This window comes from Meles meles, chromosome 1 (assembly GCF_922984935.1).
Source record: "Meles meles chromosome 1, mMelMel3.1 paternal haplotype, whole genome shotgun sequence".
Classification (NCBI taxonomy): Eukaryota; Metazoa; Chordata; class Mammalia; order Carnivora; family Mustelidae; genus Meles; species Meles meles.
In genome coordinates this window covers 117,965,000-117,985,272 of record NC_060066.1, presented here as the reverse complement: position 1 = coordinate 117,985,272, position 20,273 = coordinate 117,965,000, and the positions used below count along the sequence as shown (strand labels likewise).

The 20,273-nt window shown below is 48.5% G+C and overlaps 1 pseudogene; it reads right to left on the bottom strand.

Annotated features, from left to right (window-relative positions):
* Positions 1-4,059: 4,059 nt before the first annotated feature.
* On the bottom strand, positions 4,060-4,559 carry LOC123951550 (annotated as a pseudogene).
* Positions 4,560-20,273: the final 15,714 nt, after the last annotated feature.

Below are 20,273 nucleotides of genomic sequence, written 5' to 3'. Positions count from 1 at the left end.
CTCAATAATCAAGAAGCCAAGTTTATAGTAATTTATAATTAATGTCATTTATAATTAATGATCAATGTAATTGAGTCATCAAATCCCACAGTCAATTCTAAACAACACCAATAAAGCACTGATGGTAAAGTGTCATTACCCCAAATTGCAGGAATTCAGCTATCTGGGTGCCTGTGCTGTGAGAGCATCACTTCATTGCCAAGTTGGCCCGGCAGACAGCTTCCCCAGCACAATGCCGAATTAGCGTTCTCAGAACACTCTTCTAACAATCACTTTAGTTTATGAATCCTAAATTTTAGTAACCCATAGTGACCCATTCAGCAGATTATTAGAAAATAGTCCCTCATTATACATAAAAATGTATGGCAGTATATACTAAAGTCATTTGCATGAGGCATAAGAATATGAACGGGGCGTGGGGGGGGGCGCCTGGGTGGCTCAGTCAGTCAAGTGTCTGCCTTCAGCTCAGGTCATAATCCCGGGGTCCTGGAATCGAGCCCCGCATCAGGCTCCTTGCTCAGTGGGGAGCCTGCTTCACCCTCTCCCTCTGCCTACTGCTCCTCCTACTTGTGCTCTCTCTCTCTGTCAATTGAATAAATAAAATCTTAAAAAAAAAAAAGAATAGGAACAAGGGCTTGCACTTTGGGTCATTTTGAGGCTCCCCAGGTGCTCCCATGGTCTTTTGGGAGCCACAGCTCTGGAAATCTGCTGTAATTTCCAGCCACTAATAGCACCTCTTCTTCAGACCCAAATCTCCAAATCCCAAAAGGGATTCAGACTGGCCCAGCTTGAGCCAGGTGTCTAGCCTGGAAATCAACCCCCACCCCCCACCTCCGTGGGGTTAGAGAGCAGGGAGGAGGGAACAGGACCTCTTACTAGAAAACAGTTTGGTTTGTTGGCACGGCCCCAGGGGTGTGGAGGGCAATTCGCACAAAAGAGCACTCCACAGCGGACAGCACCCACTAAATAACACCATCAATAAAAACTGAATTAAGGTCAGAAGGCTTACACGATGCCTTGGACATCCAGAGGGAATTGGATTCTTTATTTTGTCTCCAGTCTCTAGGTAGCTGGAAGAAAAATCTCGATTCCATCGAAGGCAACAATGGAAACAATACCTCTAGGAAATACTCAAATCTCTCTGTGTGAAAATGCTCAATCTCCCAGCTTCTGGAGTCTTTTTCCCACTCACCCTTCCTTCTACCGCCCTCCTTGGAATCATATGGTGTTGACCTTGGTTTCTGGACTCTCCAGGGCTGTCTCTGGCTCCAGTTATGGTCGCTGCCTCCAGTGCAGAATCTGGCAACTAGGAGGATTTGTGATCTGGTCCCTTAGGCTGGCCAGGGCTCTATGTTACTCCTTGGCAAACTCAGCTCCACATTACAGTTGCTGGCTGGGTGGAAATCCTTCTAGGCTTCTGTCATGTGCCCTTACTGGCTCCCCAACCCTGGGGATCCCTCCTAATCTTCTCTAGACCCTCATTCTGCCTGGCATAGCTCAGTTCTCATTAGCTATGCTTTGACGCATGAGGTCCCTCTGTCATTAGTGCTTTTCATTCTCTGGATGTTTCAGGTCAGTCCTAATGGTTGTGTGTGTGTGTGTGTGTGTGTGTGTGTGTGTGTGTGTGTGTGTGTGTTGTGCGGTTTGCATGGTATGTGTGGAGTGTGTGATGCGTGGTGTATGTGTGTATGTTTGAATGGTGTGTGTGTATGGTGTGTGGTGTAAGGGGTGTGTGTGTGTGTGTGTGTGTGGTGGTGGTGGTGGTGGTGGGAGTTTTCTCCTTTCTTTCCCACCTCCTCCTCCCATAATCCCTCAGGACTGAAAGGAAAGGCTTTTATCACTTTCTCTCTGACATATCCCCTGTCACCACAGAGAGAACTTCATGGCTTCATCGATACTCTAAGAGCCTGTTCTTGATACGCTAAAGAGGAAGATAAAAGGATTTTGAGAATGATGCTTACTGAGTACTTGTTGTGTCCCAGACACTTTCTAACTACCTCTAAGTGTTACAATGCTTGGTAGCTAGAAGGAATTCAACTAGCTGAACTCACGCTTTCTGTGTACTAGCTGATTAAATGCTCCAGTCCTCTGAGGTAACTATTATTACTCCTATTTTACAGATAAGGAGAGTAAGTCATAAAGAAATTCAGTAATTTAGGGCACCTGGGTGGCTCGGTGGGTTGAGGTTTCTGTCTTCAGCTCAGGTCATGATCCCAGGGTCCTAGGATCAAGCCCCACATCAGGGCTCTCTGCTCAGCGGGGAGCCTGCTTCCTCCTCTCTCTCTGCCTGCCTCTCTGCCTACTTGTGATCTCTGTCAAATGTATAAATAAAATCTTAAAAAAAAAAAGAAATTCAGTGATTTGCTGAAGGTCACATAACAGGTAAATGGAAGAATCTGGGTTTGAGCTCAAATACTGTACCTGAGAGCCTGTCATTTTAGCCAATTGGTGATTATAACTCTCTCAGACAGGAGCCTGGATCTAAAGATAAATGTCTTGCTGAAAAATCTCATTTTAAATACCAATAGCAGAATATTAATTCTTTATTTCTTTTTGCCTCCTTTTGTAACAATTTAATCTTCCCCCTGGCAGATGGGTGCTTAGGGCTAACCACGGGAAGGCTGGCTTTCCTCTGAAAGGAGAAAAGAGGAAAGCACATTAATAATTTTTCAAAATACTGCCTTCTTGCTAATCATAATGACAGCAATAAGGACATAGAAGCATAACAATAGTAATGTAATGGGGCAAATAGGGATGGGACCCATCTAAGCACTGTTTCGGGAAATGAGTTCTTGGCCAAGCAGGCATACGCTCAGATCTTCTTGACAAGGGCCACTTCTGAAGCCGTGAGAGGTCCTCAAGCTACTCAGTTCAGAGATCTGCCTCTAGACGATGAGATCCAGCTGCTTGGGGATTCGTGGCTCGTGGAGGACTTTCTGGCCACATGGCCTCTTGCGTTTCTCACCTACAGGAAGAAGACGCCCTGGCTAGGTGCTCTCGAGTCTCTGGCCAGACTGACAGTTACATTTTCTGTGGTGACCAAATAGATGGTGACACAAGCTGCCCCTTGAGGGGACCCCCTTGGGTTCTAAAAAAAATTGAATCTCTGAATCAACAAGGCTGAGGACCAGACCTGGGGAGCGGCGCCTTGCAGGGGACCCCCCTGGGCAGTCAGGCATTCCTAGTGGTCCCCTTCCCTGTCTCTGAGTCTGGTTTCCCCTAAACGACAAGCCAGAGACCGTCTTCCCTGGGAAGTTTTCCTCCAGAGTGGGGGCCAGACAGCCTAGTGGGAGAGAGATGGAGAGAGCTCACTCAAAGATGCCCTGCAGGGCAGGCCAGCCACTTCCTGGTGGCCTGATTGTGTGGGGCTTGTCTGCAAAGCCACCTGACAGACATCTCTGAGCTGTCTATCTGGAGGAGAAAGAGAAAGGTCTCATGCATCAGCGGCCATCCTTTCTGGTCAGAGGTCCATCCCTCCAGCAGCTGGCCAAGGAGAAGTCCCCAGCATATACAGACAAGGAAGTCACCCCTAGGATGCCAGCCGTGCTGTGTTGACAGCTGTCAGGTTCAGCATGAAGACGGTCTTAGCTCACAGAGGACCGAGACTGCAGGAAAAGACAGGGTGAGGCCAGCCGTGTCCGAAGAGGAGTGACAGCAGCACCTACCTTCTTTAGACAGCCACCACCAGTGGTGTGAGCTCGGGAGGGTCACTTGAAGGCTTAGGGCTTCCAATTCCTCATCCATGAAGATTGGGGGGACCAGGGACATGAGGCAGTAAACTCAGTCATTAGAGCTCCTTTTGACCCACACTCCACATAGGACAGAACTTCCAAATGGGATCTGAGGCGAGAGAATGGGCTGGGGAGCAGACAGGCGGGGAGGAGCAGGCCCCCTGGGGAAGGTGCGTCTTGGTGGGGGCGGGGTGGGGTGTGAGGGGGTGGGGGGTGGGGAGACAGCTGAGGCAGAAGATGCGCAAAGGCTTATGGGGCGTGGGCACAAGGAAAATTCAGTTTGTGTAGAACTGTAGGTGATCTGGGGATCGAGTGGGAATGACAGCCTCTAAGGGTAGAGGTGATAGCCTAGCCCTGGGGTACCCTCCTTAAGGGGAAGCTGGCTGGGGTCGTCCAGGAACAAGGATACATTGTGGAACTGCTGGGCAGTGTAGTAAGTAAGGAGGACACCAACACCCTCTAGGAGGGCCGAGAGGAGGCCCCCCATCATGCTGAGTCCACCATGGCCGTTGGGCTACTGTGGGCTGTCAGCACCGCCCTGGTCAGTTCTCGGCTCGCGATGGAGTTCCAGGGATCTTCTTTGCCCTGTGGCACACCAGGCCATAGTTGATGGTGGAGAACAGCTTCCCCCCCACACACTGCCAAGCTACCTCCTGTGGGGGGCTCGGATCCCCCCAGCATTGACACTAGCTCTCAGTCGGTGCAAATTTTGACAGGGGCATTGCGGAAGGCCTTGATGGCCTGGAAGATTCCACCACCGATGGACCCATAGGGAAGGCAATCGACTACCATTCGCCAGGGGCGAGGCTCCTGAGCGTACTCCTCCATGGCGCTGGCATCCGGCCGCACGGTCAGGCTTGGTTCAAGCTCTCTTTCCACGATGCAGAGGTATGGCAAGGATGTGGCTGTCCAGCCAAACACTGTAGTGCTCAGTCCACTTGTCTCTGGCTGGGCCCAAAGGACCAGCTCTGGCCAAAAGAACCTAAGCAGAAATGATGTATCTTATTTCTCAGCTGAGGGGATTATTAACTGTGCTTCCCCCGACTGCCTTCCCTTCCCCAGCCTCCGGAGGCTTCAGGTTCAAGATGGCAGCATTATAGCAGGCTAGGGGGCCTGGATCCCCGAGCCCTTGCCTGGGAGACAGCTGCCCAGGAACATTGTCATCCGACTTGTCACAAGCAAGAAATACATTTGTATTGTGTTAATCCAATCATATTTTGTGGTCATTGTCATGGCAATTAGCCTATCCTATCTAGGACAGCTATACTAGGAAATTCCAGTGAGCCCCGGAGCAGAAGCTCAGCTATTTTGGTAATCTACAACTTGGGGGAACCCAAGGATGAGTCCACTCTTCAGTCTTGAGTGATATTGATTTTATTTATTTACGGAGAGATGACCACGTGCCAGACCTTCTTCTTCATTCTGGGGATGCAATGCTAGGATGACACAGCCCACGGTCCTGTGTGGCTTACACAGAGGAGAAAGATAACAAGCTGACATGCTAAGTGTATGACTTGTAGGATCAAAGCATAACTGACTTTGTCTTGCCCTGCCTGTCCGAAGTAAATTCAGCGGTGGTGAGATTTTCGTGCAACAGAAATGTGGGCAGATCTCACGATTGTTCTGTCCACTCCTAGGTCATAGACAGTTCTTCCTCTTTAAGTTGTAAAACAGCCTCAGTTTAAGAACTGGAATTCCTGGCACAAGGTAATAATTAAGTTCTCTGATTTCACCCAAAGGTTGATGGCTTCCGGACTCAGGGAAAGGGGCGGAGCTGGCACCTGCTTTCTTGTATTGCAGCTTCTTCCCATTCTCAAGTTCTCTGGTGTTCTGCTCTTTTCAGGGGGGAGTTGTGTGCACGAGGGGCAGGAGGATGTGTGGTAAGGGGACAGAGCAGTTCTTTCTAGACTGGGAGATTTTGTGTCCTCTGGGCTTGGCAGACGGTTAAAGGTGACTCCTTCTTTGGAGACTAGGAGTTCTTTTGACCCAGGTAGCTTTATCTTAACTGTGAGGGGTTATTTTCTACTCTCCCTTAGCCTCTAGGAACATAGCCTTCACTCTCAGCTTCTTGTTGCTGGGATGCCCGCACCTTCTAGAAGCCCCCATTGTGCAGAAACCCAGAAAACCCTTTTGTGATTTTTTTTCTCATGGTTCACATTGGTCCATAGGAAAAACTCAAGCATCGCTGATGCCAGCGTGTTCTGGACATGTGGACTGAACCCAAGACAGCACCCTCCATCCTGTTTTCCTAGGTTAACCACTTTAGGTTTCTCAGGGGAGTCAGGTACGAGTCTAATATCTGACACCCCTCCTCCCCTCTCACCAAGCTGAGAGATTACATAGTAAGCTCTCTGAGTGGTCCCTTTTTTTTTTTTTTAAGATTTTTATTTATTTATTTGATACAGACAGAGAGAGATAGAGGGAACACAAACAGGGGGAGCTGGAGAGGGAAAGGCAGACTTCCCGCTAAGCAGAGACCCTGATGCGGGACTCAATCCCGGGACCCTGAGATCATGACTGAGCTGAAGGCAGATGCTTAATGACTGAGCCACCCAGGTGCCCCTGAGTGGTCCTTTAAAACCCTCTCTTTCCACACTTGGGAGAGGTGGCTCTCCCCATCTTACTGCCCTTTCCCTTGGGACAGGGACAACTTAGGACAACTCTTAGGACAACTCCTTCCAAAGAAATCCTCTACAGATCCCTCCTTCTTCATTTTCTTTCTTCCTCCCTTTTTCTCCTTCTCCACCTCCCTCTCCTTTTCCTCCTTCTCCACCTCCTCCTCCTCCTTCTTCTTCTTTTAAAGATCTTATTTATTTGAGAGAGGGCATGAGAGAGAGAGAGAGAGAGAGAGAGAGAGATCACAAGCATGGGGAAGGGTTAGAGGGAGACATAGACTCCCCTCTGAGCAGGGAGCCTGATGCAAGGCTCGATCCTAGGACCCAGGGATCATGATCTGAGCTGAAGGCAAATGCCTAATGGACTGGGGCACCCAGGCATCCTCCTCCTTAATTTTCTTACCTCTTTTTTAGATGCTTGATCTGGCTGAGGGGACCAACAATCATGGAAATGTTCTTGGCAATTTCCTTGTAGATTTTGTAGACAGCAATCTAGCTTTGAAATTCATGTCTATTGTCTCTTGGTGTTTTGGTGGGAACTTCTACTTTAATTTCGGGTTACACAGGTAAACAAACAAAGAGAAGGTAATTGAAGGCAGAGGCTTAACCCACTGAGCCACCCAGGTGCCTCAAGAAGGTAATTGTAGATAGTAATCAGCTGCATAAAGGAAATGAAGTCGGGGTGATGGGACAGAGAGTGGCCCAAGAGAAGAAGAGCTAATTTAGAATGTGTGATCCAGGAAGGCCCTTAGCTTTGAGAAGGTGGCAATTTGAGCTGTGACCCGAAGGACAAGGAACCTGTTTTGTCAAGATCTGGTTATGTCCATGGTGAGAGGGGAGAAAGCATTTCAGGCGGTGGGAACAGCAAATGCAGAATCCCGGGTGGGAACAATTTGGTGTGTTTCAGGAAGGCCCTAGGGCAGGACTGAATCAGCAAGTGACAGAGACCATTGGAGAAGTGGGCTGGGCCAGGATCCTGCGGGGCATCGGGTGAGACAAGGGCTTGGGATTTCATTCTAACTCCCGGGGAAGCAATTGTAGGGTTTTGAGCAGGGAATCAACGAACATGATTTATACTTAAAGAGATCAATCAAGGGCATGGAAAGAAATGAGGGGAAACTATTATAAAATAGAAGAGCCTTGGGATACCTGGGTGGCTCAGTTGGTTAAGCATCTGCCTTCAGCTCAGGTCATGATCCTATAGTCCTGCATTTGAGTCCCGCATTGGGCTCCTTGCTCAGCGGGGAGCCCGCTTCTCTCTCTGCCTCTGCCTGCCGCTCTGCTTGCTTGTGCTCTCGCTCTCTGACAAATAAATAAATAAGAATCTTTAAAAGAGCCTTAAAGAACATAATGAAACAAATGTATAGATCTGAAACCACGCCCTATAGTTAATGAGGTTAAAACTCACCAGCAAGACTCCCACTGACCCCTCTTCTTCTTCACAGAAATGCTAATCTTATCTTTTATTTATTAATTCTTTCTTTCTTTATTTATTTATTTATTTTTAAAGATTTTATTTATTTATTTGACAGACACCGATCACAAGTAGGCAGAGAGGCAGGCAGAGAGAGAGGAAGGGAAGCAGGCTCCCTGCTGAGCAGAGAGCCCGATGCGGGACTCGATCCCAGGACCCCGAGATCATGACCTGAGCCGAAGGCAGCGGCTTAACCCACTGAGCCACCCAGGCGCCCCAATTCTTTTTTTAAAAGTAGGCTCCCAAGGTGGGGCGTGAACTCATGACCCCTGAGACCAAGTGGCGGATATTTAACTGAGCCACCCAGGTGTCCCTAACCTTGTCTTTTAGAGACAAACCACAGGAAGAGCCTAGACTAGTTTGAGCTCAACCATACACAGCGGCGCGGATGATGGCTTGTCCCAGTTACCTCGGCCTCGTTATAATGTCACAATCTTGGCCCAAGGAGGAGCAGGAGCTTCACTGACATGACACGGGATGCACTATAGACGTGTGTTCTGTCTGCTTTAACTTGCTGTGAGACACTCCCCTTTCTGAATATCCATCCTAACCCCAAATCAAAGGAACCCGGGGCACCAGGGTGGCTCAGTCGTTGGGCGTCTGCCTTTGGCTCCCATCATGATCCCGGGGTCCTGGGATTGAGTCCCGCATTGGGCTCTGCTCAGTGGGGAGCCTTCTTCTCCCTCTCCCACTCCCCCTGCTTGTGTTCCCTCCCTCACTGGGTCTCTCTCTGTCAAATGAATAAATAAAAGCTTAAACACACACACACACACACACACACACACACAAAGGCACCCACTACACTTGCTCGGGGAGTCAGGGTTTCGGAAGTTATTCCCTGTGGTCTCTTTATTTGTTGCAAATAAAGTCTCCTCTTTGTGATAAATCCACCTGGTCTAGTCTCACGAAAGAGGCAACTCATGTTAGTTCAGTTAGAGACCTAGTCCGGATCCCTATTCAAACTAGCTGTGAAAGAGATCTTGGAGACAACCTAGGAAACTTGGTATCCGTTGATTTTAAATAATTATTCTTAGTTTTGGTGAGTGTGATACTAGCATGACTCTAAGGTTAAAAGAAAGTCTATATTAGTTTGAGAAGCATAATGCACAGGTGGTTATGGGTGATAGGCCATGATATCTAAGATTTGTCTTGACACATCCCACATGCACAGAAATCAACAAGCCTTCATCATGTTAGGCGGTGCCTAAGTGGGGGTGTCTCTCGACCCGATGGGAGCCCGCCAATGTGGGGCGATGATCAGCAGAAGCGGGTGGCATGGGGGTGGGGTGGTAGTGGAAGAATTCCCCTGAGGCAGAACAAAGGAGCTAGAAGGGTATGGAATCCACCCACGGCAAGGGAGCAGCGGGCAGGACAGCGGAGGAGAGCGGTCTGCAATGATGCAGTGTGTGGGGACCGTTTTTAAAGGGAGAAGATAAGGAAGTATGGCAACAGATGGAGTCCTCCCTTTTTTGGTAACTCTGCCTGGTTGTAAGCAGCCCATTGGTCAGTGTGGGCCTATGGATATGCTGAGGTGGGTTCTCTGATGGGCTGGTCTGTATCCAGCCCTTGGTACATTCCATTGCTCAAGCCTGTTTGCCTAAAAGTAGTCTCTCCATTTTACTTTGCTCTCTACTCAGGGATGTTTTAAAAAAATGCATGTTAAACATTACAAAGTAAATAATTCAGCTGTGGTGTGGAGAATGGGTTGCAGCAGCAAGAGGGGAAGCGAAGAGACCAAGCAGGAGGCAGTCACCCAAAGAAGGGAGAGAGGGGATAGTGGATTAGAGCAAAGTGACCCGGTGTAGGTGGAAATAAGGACGGAGGTTTTAGAGATAAAGTAAACAGAGCTTGCAGATCCCATGGGAGGGCAATGGTGGTAGCCTGGGCAAGAATAACAAGAAATGACTCAGGGGCCAATGAGAGAGCCCTTTATTCCAAACCACTGCTTGCTTTCTCCAATCTCCGCACTAGACCGAGGGTGGGGAAGTGGGGAACTAAAGCTCTCCCAGTTACTTCTGTCTCATGTCAAATTTGTACTCTTGGATTTGGGGCTGGGCTGAACCCAAGCCAGCAACGCAACCATGAGGAGCTCGCAAAGAGGCTGGGGAACAGGAGGACTGGCTCAAACGTTTAGAATACCTAGACATTCTGGACTTGTATGAGGTGGGCAACTGGAAGAAATCACTACCCGTTTGGAGTTGTGGTCCTCAACCTTCAGGAAGAACTCTTGGTTTATCCTCTCCTGGAATAAATGGGGTTTTCCACACTAGGCCATACCAGAGTGCATTTCAGCAGTGGAGTCCAGAAACACAGATCTCAAACCTCCTCTTGGTTGGATCAATTATGCAAACCCCCATCTAGCTGCTAGAACACTATGTCAGCACTTAGAGAGCTTTAATTCAGCCACAAGTGCTGGTCCCAGCAAGGGACCTGCTGGCCTGTGATCTGCCCAGGGGCAAAGCTGTTTGTTGGTAGTGATTTGTTTCGGGTGTCATTCTTTTCTTTTCCTTGCGGTACAATCTGGAAGACAAATGGAGATGTGCAGCTGTCACTGTGGATCTATCAAGGGCGTGGGTTTTCTGGATAGAGTCTTGTTTAACGGAGCCAGCCCTTTCTTGGCCTGTCTTTTTCCCCTGTGTGTGAAGCATTTGGTTACTAAAGTGGTCTGATGTCCTAGCACTAAAATACACACACAGAGAATACAAAGAATTCTTACTGATCACTATGAGCAGAGCCTCTGAATGGTGCTTGGAAATCAGCTGGGGTGGTGTTGAGTGGGATGGACAGACCTTGTAGGCAGGAGCTGCTTGCCCTATTCTGTCTTCTACCATCCTACTGGATCCTTGATCGCCCCCCTTCGGTTGGCCTTCCTTGTCATGCTGTTTTCTAGAAAACCAAGTCACCCTGTGCCTAACTTTCCCTTGGCCACTAATTTTTAGCTGCTTATTGAGCTGGTGGTGTTTTATCTAATCCTTGCTCAGCCTACCCATGTGTGTTGCCATTAGAAAACGCCGTAAATCATCACTTACGGGCCATAATATCCACTCTAATGTTTAGAACACAAAGTGGCCCTCTCCCTCGTGACCAAGTGGCAGTTGCAAGATCCTGGAATAGGTCCCCCATTGTTTTCTTATGAACTTCTATGTCTGCTGAGTTAGAGTCTCGCATCTCACTACTCAGAGCACAACTTTCTTTAGAATCTGTCCATTCCCGTGATTTCTCTGCTCCCAGAGATTGGCACCTGCTCCCCTGGCTGTCACTTACAGATTTCCCAGTAAGAACCAGTCCTTGCAAGTTGACGTCAGATGAGTCATTTCATGCATTTGAGTCATATTTCCTTCTCGGGCAAATAAGAGTAACATTCCTCCCTTCCTCCATTCTTGGTGTTGTGCCAGGGCTGGGGTGTGTGTGGGCAGGGGGTGAGGTGGCTTGGATGATCCAATGAGACATGACTTGTGAATACCCTTTACAAGATATAAGACCCTGCACAAAAGCTGGCAATCGTAATAACAAAAATTGTCGATAGGAGCTGGGAGGTATACATACAGCAGCAGATAAATGTGTCTTTTTGATTCAACAAATCTTCATCGAGTATATGTCCAAGGACTGGCTGTATACAGATAAGAAAATAGGTGTTTAGAATCCAGAGTGATGAGATCTATGGTAACGCCAAGCCCCGTATGAGAGTGCACGGAAAATACCTCTAACCTGGACTAAGGAAGGTTGGAGAAGAACCCCCGGAAAAGGTGTTGGACACCTGCAAAGCTGAGCAAAAAGAGAGACTGACAACAGTGGCTTCCGGGAAGGGGGAGCTGGCTCTTCGAGTGAGGTCAAGCAGCAGGGCTATTGGGGTAGTTGGAGTCACGATTACGGAGGGTTTGGAACATTTTGGAAAGGTCCTAAGAGTGACATAATCAGAATTGTCGGAAAACCATCTGGGGAATATTTTGGGAGAAAGAAGGACTGGGAAGATCCGTGAGAAGGCTACTGGGATTAGGTACTTAAAAGTTAATGACAGCATGATCTAAGACAATGCTAACAGTTGAAGAGAAGTGGATGGATTCAAGCGATTTCAGGGGGTAAAATCCATGGCATTTGTTGTTTGACTCACATAAAGAGGGAATAGAAGGGACAGTGAAGGGTAACACCCCCATTTCTAGCTTGGATGGTGATGCCATTCATTGAGATCAGGATTATGGAAGAAGAAGAGTTGCCATATATAAAGATGATCATTTTAATGGGTGCAACAATTCATTTCCAGGGGTTGTGGATTCCGTGTAGAGATATACATAGTCTTAGGATAGTCTGCTACTTGTTCCATGATGCTTGCTCCAGGAAGGGACAGAATTACAGACTACGTGGTCCTCACATGACTGCCAATGCCAACTAGACTTGGAAGAGAGGTCAGACACAAAGGCAGTAGTACATTGGCTGACCGGTAAATTTTTGTGTGTGGTCTGGCCCAGATATGCAAGCTACACCAATCAGATTTTGTCTCTAGAGAGTTTCAGCCAAGCCACCGAGTACTGCCAGTCATTAATGGACATTGGTGTTGGAAGGTTTTAGAGTCAGGGGCTGTGATAGCAGCCACTGGGGCCACACGGAAGGTGTTGGGAGGGTACTAAAGGTTTCAGTGTTAAATAAACTCACATTTAATTCTTTTTTTCTTTAGTTCTTTCAAGTGTGTAACCAGAAAAGTCACAATTAGAATAGAAACTGGTACCAGGAATGGGGTTCAAAGTGATAGAGCCCTAACACATGAGACAAGCTATGGTATTGTTGGGATGAGATACAATACAAAACTGTTTTCATTATAGGCTAGGAAGTTTGCAGTCTGTGGTTTCTGGTGGCAAAATAACTAATTAAGTTGTCATCTGCTGTCCCTTGAGACTCAGACCATATGCATACCAAAGGTGAAGCTTTGGGAAGCTGGATGCCTGAATGTAAGGATAATGAAGCAGATTATTTATTGCTTATAACCTTAGATAATTGCCAGCAGCAAAGAGAGAGTTTTCTGTCCAGAATGCCTGTCTAGGAGCAAATAAGAAAAACAGGGTGATTATGTAATTCTGGTGCAGAAAGCCCATTTTGCCTGTAGCTGGAGCTCTCTGATTACTTCGAGCCAAGTCCAGAAACCAATGGGCCTTGCCAAACTGTGGTCTGGTCCCAATTTTCTGTCTCATTGAATTTGAATTTCTAGTGACAAAGTTAAAGCTCTGATTGACAAAGATGGGTGTTGAGACCATTGGAAAGGCATTATTTGGGAGGACAAGTTGCTGGGGATCATGACACCCCCACAGGCCCTTTTCAGCATTTCTCACTCCATCTTCCCCACGATATAAGGGGAGCCTTCCCACTGAGAGGCAAGTCTCACAGTGAGAGTTGGAATATGGATAAGGACAGACAGACTAGGAAAGACAAACCACCTTCACCTACATCCTTCCTATGCCATGTGCTGTCAGCTATGGAGAGAAGGACAGTCAGCTGGAAGAAGCTAATCCTGGGTTCTCAACAACAAAAGATTTGGGAGCCTGGTTCTCAGGATTCATTTGGGCTGGTAAGAATAGGACCACTTCCAAGGACATCGGTTTTACTCTGACAGTCAGGGGTTCCCTGTCACCACAGGGTTTGACATACACTTAGACCAGGAGCCACTGTGTGGTTTTTGCTCCAGAGATCTCTTCCTTTTCTCTAGTTTTCTCTTTCTCTCCTCTGCTTTTCCAAGTAAATTCCACTCCACCGCTGTCATCTTGGTTTTCCCTCATGGTCGATGTTGGGGGAATGGCAAAGGTTAAATCTACCATTTCATTCCTAAATTGTTAGAAAGTGGGCAGGCACATTGGGACAGGATCCCACAGAATGAGAAGAGGGATGGATGGCCCCTGAATATTGTGGATGCTGAGGCCGGCAGGCAACCGCACAGCCATCTCGTGACACTCACTGGCTCCGAATGGGGAGCAGAATGTGACTTCACACGCTCGTGAGCAGGTGCATGATTTATAATTGTAAATGACTGTAAAGTTGATTTAGAGTTGTAGATGGGATCCAGTTAGATAAGAATATCTTTGCAAATGTCTGAATAGGGAGAAAGTTACATGTGCCGGGCAGGGCAAGCAGAAGAATAAAATTGATAGGCTTTTATTATTTGTCCCTTCCAGTGATGCCACCAGGGACAGCTCTAGATACCACATGATCCCCTCCATGTCTAGAACCATAGCTATTGGACCTGCCATAGACCTCTAACCTAAGGGGCCATCCTGTGTCTTCTGCTGTCTGAGTCAAATGGATAGACTCATCCCAGAAGACTCTTTCTCCCAACACTTGAACAAGGAGACATGGGATCTCTCGCCTTTGGGAGTAGGCTCTAGACTTGGGTCTTACATGCTTGGAGGGAGATAAGTAGGCAGGTGGTGGGGTGCAAGAGGAGAACAGAGCAGACCTTGGAGTGGGAGAGACAGAGTCACCGCTTCTGTTCTTAATGGGTTTTCCCCAATCTTAAGTGTAGATCGTCTCAGATCTGGCAAGGGGTTCTGTCCTTGGAGTTCATTGGATTTCTACTTTCTTAAAATAAATCCCAAACTGTAGCAGACATCTAGAGTTCAGGAGAGATATAGGGACGGGAAGTGGTTTTTGGGCCTGTCTACATTTCCCTGGAATGAAGACCGTGGGAGACGATGAAATCACCCAAGGAAGGGATGAAGGGAAACAGAAAATGTTGCTATTCTGACATTATAAATACTTTACCCTTCAGGCTTGAAAAGACACATAGTGCTTGTGTGTATTACTTTACTTACCCTTCTAAACAACCTGTGAGGTCACTATTATTACGATCCAATTTTTACAAACAAGGAAAGGTGGTCAAAGGGCTCAGTCCCATTGCTCGGGTCACACAGCCGATAGCAACAGCAGTGATGGGCCCTGTCTTCTGGCTGGTCCATGTTTAAGCTGCCAGATGGTAAGTAGTATTTTGTGGAAAAAAGGGTTACGGGATCAGAATCAGATGGCTGGGGAAATCCCGAGTTAAAGCAACACAAAGACTCCTTTACGCTGTTTTCAGAGCATTCAATATGTTAACGTACATCTCCCGGAGGGACCTATCATCGGAAGAGGCTTTCTCAAACTTACTTGACCCCAGACTGACTTCCAAATGTGTTGGTGTTCAAAGTCATAATAAGGAAGGGGAGAAAGACAGAATGGAGGCGGGAGGCCGGAGGCTTACAGAAACATCTCACACCTACCTCCAGGGTTAGTGTCACCGGCCCCCTGTATGCTGGGGGCTGGCCGCGACAGGACGGGCTTTCGTGTGTCCCTGCATCCATGCAGGTAGGCCTCATTCCTGGCTCTCAGCTCAGAGGCAGGAACCAGATTGATTTTTATCACTTAGCTCTTAAGGTCTCTCATCCGCTAATATGTGTTCGGGTCTCTCTGGGGACTCCTTGCTCAATAAAGAAGCACAGCCCGCCTCCTTCCAGCTCCGGTTGGTTGGGGTGTGGCCGAGGCCGGTGGGGAGCTTATTCTCATCCTTCCTTCCAAGGCCAGGAAGGAGAACAGGCAAGTTAAGAAGGTACTCACCCCTACTGCAGACCTTGACCCTGGGCGGCCTCTTTCTTGGGTGTCCCCTACCTACTGGGGATGTGTTGGGAGAAGCCTTTGCAGAGAACTTCTAATTGACACCCTCTGTTTATTTTTGCACCCCTAATTACCCTTTCAACTTGCCATGGTTTATTTTTAGAGGTTTCCCATCCACCTCATTAACAGCTAGCAAGAGTTCCTGTCTCATATTTTTACCATTTCTACCCTTAATTAAACACAGTGGCCTTTGTTATCTCTGAGTAGTGGCCTTGTTAGAATTTAAATAGGATCACTTGCAGCTATTCTTAACTGCTTTTTTAAGCATTCCATCCCTTTTCTCCACCCCTTTTGTGCACCACTGGGCTATCTAGAGCCCTGTCTCCATGGGGCTCTCTGTTCCCTTGGCTTATTCCTTTCATAATCAAGGGCTGGGCTGAGCTGAGTGTGTATCAGGTTTGGGATCCTGGCTGCTCTGTTTGATGGGTTGGCTTTGTTTTGGTGTTTTCCGGTTTTTGGTTTTTGTTTGGTTTTGGTTTTGATACCCTTGGCATTCTTCCTCTCCCCCACCCAGGGTGAGGGAAGAGGTTGGTTGGGATTTTTCAAGCTTTGCCATCCAATGTGTGAACAGAACAGCGATACTTAATTAAATGCACACCAGGACTCAGATCCCTGACCTTACACCTGCTGATCCTCCCACTTCATCAGGAAAGCACTGCCTAATTACCTTTTCCTGCTGGCCCAGTTTGTTTTCAAACCTTCGTAGTGGGACTGGCCAAAATATTGAAGGCATTATCGTCAGAGGCACCTGCTCCCAGGTACCACCTTGCAGGGAGAGGGAGGCCAGTGGGCGCAGAGGCAGTGCTCTGTCTGGGGATACACTGGCATGGGCCCAGGTGGCTGGGACGGGAAGGAAGCTGTTTCTCTGGCAGTGTTTGGGGTGCTGGGGTGGAACCCACTCTTTGCTCAAGGAATCACGGTGGTCTGTCCTTTGTGGCCTGGGCTCAATCTGCCTGTGGAGCTACCAGACTCTCTGGCAAGAGATAAACATGTTGTTGCCTCAATGGCTCAGGGATAGCCAGTGGGCTGCAGAGGCAGGACAGAGCTGCTGGGGACAGAATCCCCTTGGCCTGAATCCTGGCTCTTCCCCTTGGCCTTGGGCAAGGGACATGACTTCTCTTGTTTCCTTGTGTGTTATGAAACAATACTTAGGGTACCTCCCTCATGGCACTGATGTCAGAACCAGTCAGCTAATGCAGGAGAAGAATCAGGTGTGGAACTTGGCCATTGACCAGATATTGACCAGATGATAGTTGCTACTATTAACGTTAGTGTTATTGGAAAACAGTAGCCACTATAGTTCTCAGGGACCACTCCGGACCACTCTGGTCAGTGGAAGTACTTCCAGAACCTTCCAAATATGGATTCTCTTTAGCCTATTGCTCCTGGAAATGACCCTGCGTTCCATGGATGGTGTAAGATAATTCTGGGTCATTGTGATGGTGTTGATTTTAGCTTATAGGAGAAGTCCTCTACCCATTCATTCACGTTCCCAATTTATCCAACAGTTTACCAAGCACCTTCTATATGCCAGGCACTATGCAAAGTACGGTAGGGACATCGGCTCTCAAGTGGCCTCTACTCTTTTGGGGAAGACCCCGACTGTGATGTATATAAGAATGAAATGTCCTCCTCATTGGGAGATGGAGAGGAGAAGGAAGTTGAGGGAAATTGGAAGGGGAGGCGAACCATAAGAGACTATGGACTCTGAAAAACAACCTGAGGGTTTTGAAGGGGCGGGGGTGGGAGGTTGGGGGAACCAGGTGGTGGGTAATAGAGAGGGCACGTATTGCATGGAGCACTGGGTGTTGTGCAAAAAAAATGAATACTGTTACGCTGAAAAAAATAAATTAATTAATTAAATATTAAGAAATACCCCCCCCAAAAAGAATGAAATGTCCTCCAGAAAGAAGAAGGAAACATTGGACTTACAGGGACAGAGAAGAAGGAACTGACCTGGGTCGTGCAGAACTCAGGGAAGATGGAGGAAGGACACTTGAGCAGGAATGCGAAGGACAAGAAAGGTTTTGAGGGGCAAAGGAAAAGGTGGAAGAACGCTCTGGGACGAGGGAACAACGTGAGCCAAGTCGTGGAGAAGTGGAAATGCATAGGTGGTTGGGAAATGCTGCCTGTGTGGAGAGAAGAGGTGAACGTGTAGGGTCACCCGGCACTGGCCTTGAACGCCACAGTAAGGAATCTGAGGGGACTGGAAAGGGGGATCAAAGAGAAGTGACATTGGACCTTTGTCCCAGAGACTTTGCTAACTAGGATTGTGTAAACACAGACTGGGTCTCAGGCTCTTGTGACCTGAAGACCCCTTTCATTATGGGACTCCCACAGGTCTCACAGTTTGATTTCTGTTGTGTTAACAGATCATCTCCAAGAGGCTGTATTGAAGTAAATGTACCATTTCTAGTAGTTCTTTTAAATACTGAGGATCCCTGGGTAATCTGAAAGGGTCACTTTGGGAACCAAAGGGGGTAGAGAAGTTATGCAGTAGAGACATCCTGGCTCCTTCGTCGTCAGGGCCACAGGTGAAAGGACAGAGCGGCTCTGAAAGAGCAGTTTCTGAAAGGCGGGACAAGTGTGAGACGGACTGTGGATGGAATGGACAGGACTTGGTGAGTGACTGGGCCAAGGAGAGGGAGGAGTAGAAAATGATTCAGAGGCCCTGGGCCTGGGGGGTGAGAATGTTAATGGTGCCATCACCAAGACTGGGAGCCAGAGGGAGGAGCGTCGGTTGAGAGCAGAAGGCTCACCCCATAGTCATCCACCTGGAGATCTCCAGCAGGAAGCTGAGCGCTTTCAAGGCATCTCAGGGCCTTTTCTCATGGCAGGAAAACTGAGACTCAATTGCCTTCCCATCCTCAGACTCCGGGCACAGGACTAGTGGGTGTGACTAGCACTCTCTCAGGCTCCCACCTTCTCTCTTACCTTCTGTTCCCTGATCGCAGGTCAGTCCAGGATCGCAGAAGCTTCCCTAAAATTTTCTAGTATCTGTCCCTTGGGGCTTGGGTAATGCTTGTTGACTCTAAGAAGGAAAAGACTGGGTTAGGGAGAGGGGAAGAGGTGCGAGGCCAGGGTCGCACTCCGCCATCGTCCCCTGGCCCCTTTTGTGCCCAGGCTGCGATCAGCTGGCTTAGAGCAGATGCTCTTGGTCATGGTCAGCCTGGCTGCCTCTGCTTTTGGTCTGCGGCGACACAGGACAAGTGTGCGGGAATGAAAGCAGATGGCCTGCCCTGCTGTGGTCGGGGCTGAATTGTAGTATCATGGGGCTGATTACGTGGAGGGGGGCTGTTAGACCTTCCACACCGGATGCCTTTGCTGCTAACCCCCACTTCTGTTCACACTGACGGCGTGCTGCCCATGGGGCTGGGGCGGCCAGAAGGATACCCAGGGGGAGAGTCATCCCACCCCAAGACTGTCCAGGAAGAGCCCTCTGTGGCTACCTTCGGTGTGGAATTCAGAACGCAATCGCCTGTGAGCTGGGTCTGGATCAAGGTCTTCACGATTAAGAACAACTGTCCCACTTCAGGTAGAGCCAAACCTCTAATTCTGGGAACAGCTGCTCCTCAGAGCGTGGGCCAGGGTTCCTGGCACCAGAATCACCTGCCTGCTTGTTGATACATGCATTCCTAGGCCCCAACCCAGGTCTAGGGCCGCAGGATGTCTGTGGTAGCCATTTACAATTTTAACAAGCTTTTCAGGTGGTTCAAAGGCACAGTGAAGGCTGAGAGCCACTGCTGGAAATCATGACCATGACCATTACCCTTGGGCTTCTCGAAACTATTTTCTCAACCACACACTTGCTATTCTGAATCTGGGTACTTGACTCTGGTTTTGGCCAGTGTGTCCTCCCTGGCGGGAGATGCTTCCCCTCTGACAGGCTCTCGTGATGGGGCACCTGGGTGTGTAGGGCAGCGGGAAGGCGCCAAATAAGAGGAAATCTTTGATCCTTGTCACAGGTGGAGGACAAGAACACATGCATGCGTGAAAAAAAAACGAGACAAGGCAATGCACACCCACACACGTGATAAGGGAGTCTGTGCCAGGATCTGCTAGGGAACGTGGTGGGGACACTCCCCCATGCGCCAGGCTGGGGAGGCTTTTCCAAGAGGAGAGGCTGGAATTAGGTCTTGAAGAGTGAATGTTATGTTTATGTTTCCCAGAGGAGGAGGGGAGGGCATCCTGATGGCAGAGTCTGCATAAGGACAGCGTGATGAGAGGTGGGGTTGTCTATGGAAATGGTAGCAGGGACCCGTGAGGGGCCCTGAATGCCAGATGAAGTCATTACCATTTCATGTAAGGCAAAGCCCTTGATAATACTTAAAATTTTATGCAAACAATAATCATTCCTTTCCCCCCACCGTGGGCAAAAGGGGAGTAACATTTTGGAGTAATGGTGGAATGTGTACTAAAGGTGTTGGAATTGGGGTACCTGGGTGGCTCAGTCGCTGAAGCGTCCGACTCTCTATCTGGATTCAGGTCATGATCTCAGGGTCTTGGGATGGAGCCCCACGTCCGGCTCTGGGCTCAGTGGGCAGTCTGCTTGTCTCTCTCTCTCCCTCTGTCCCTCTCCTTGCTCTCTCTCTCTAAAATCAGAAAATCTTAAAAAAAAAAAAAAAAAAAAGAGGAACGCCTGGGTGCCTCAGTGGGTTAAAGCCTCTGCCTTCAGCTCAGGTCATGATCCCAGGGTCCTGGGATTGAGCCTCCCATTGGGCTCTCTGCTCAGCAGGGAGCCTGCTTCCTCCTCTCTCTCTGCCTGCCTCTCTGCCTACTTGTGATCTCTGTCTGTCAAATAAATGAATAAAATCTTAAAAAAAG